We start from the raw sequence: 628 nt of genomic DNA, 5'->3' as shown, positions 1-628 counted from the left end.
CGCCGCAGAGGGGTGAGGAATGAACTCACCGAGCTCCGGTCGCCGATAAGAGGAGCCCTGGACGCCGGCTCTCGTCCTCTCCGAGGCTGCAAACTTGTGGGCTCGGCCCCGCTGGCTCGCAGCCTTCTCACGATTCGCTTCGGGGACTGGGCAGGTAGCGGGGGTGTGGGGAGGAGGCAGCGGGCAGCTGCGGTCCTCCCACTTGGGCGCCAGCGAGTGGGGGCCAGGAAGCGGCGGGGATGGCAGCTGAGTACCCCCAGTCCTGCAACCCCCTCTTCCCCTTCTGGGGGCGGCTCCCTGACCACCCCTCTCAGCATCGGGGACTTGCCCCCCACCCCTCCCCTGGTTCCCTTGCAGTGGGCTGGGGCGCCCTGCCTGACTTCAGCCACCGGTTACAACTGGGATCTGGATTCAGCCCTGATGTGGATGCTCTCACCATCATCTGCTCTTGCCTTTCCGCTGTGGCTGACAACCCTCCCTGCTCTCCACTCTGGGACAGAGAGGAGCCTGTGGGTTTTAGAATTCAGCCTGCCAGGGGCAACACCCATAAAGACCAGCGTCATTGTCACAGAGGGGTTGAGACCCCGACTCTGGAGCCTGTCCCCCTGGGTCTGAACAGCCACCATCA

General features: G+C 64.8%; 1 protein-coding gene across 1 annotated transcript in view; it reads right to left on the bottom strand.

Moving 5' to 3' along the window:
• Window positions 1-323, bottom strand: part of ZDHHC22 (zinc finger, DHHC-type containing 22) — a 9,194-nt gene extending 8,871 nt beyond the window's left edge. The window contains exon 1 of the mRNA XM_005860173.2: window positions 30-323. The gene's annotated coding sequence lies outside the window, so the exon portion shown is untranslated. The remainder of the gene's footprint in view (window positions 1-29) is intronic.
• Window positions 324-628: the final 305 nt, after the last annotated feature.

The sequence above is a fragment of the Myotis brandtii genome, unplaced genomic scaffold (assembly GCF_000412655.1).
Source record: "Myotis brandtii unplaced genomic scaffold, ASM41265v1 scaffold132, whole genome shotgun sequence".
NCBI lineage: Eukaryota > Metazoa > Chordata > Mammalia > Chiroptera > Vespertilionidae > Myotis > Myotis brandtii.
This window is presented reverse-complemented; position numbering and strand designations above follow the sequence as displayed.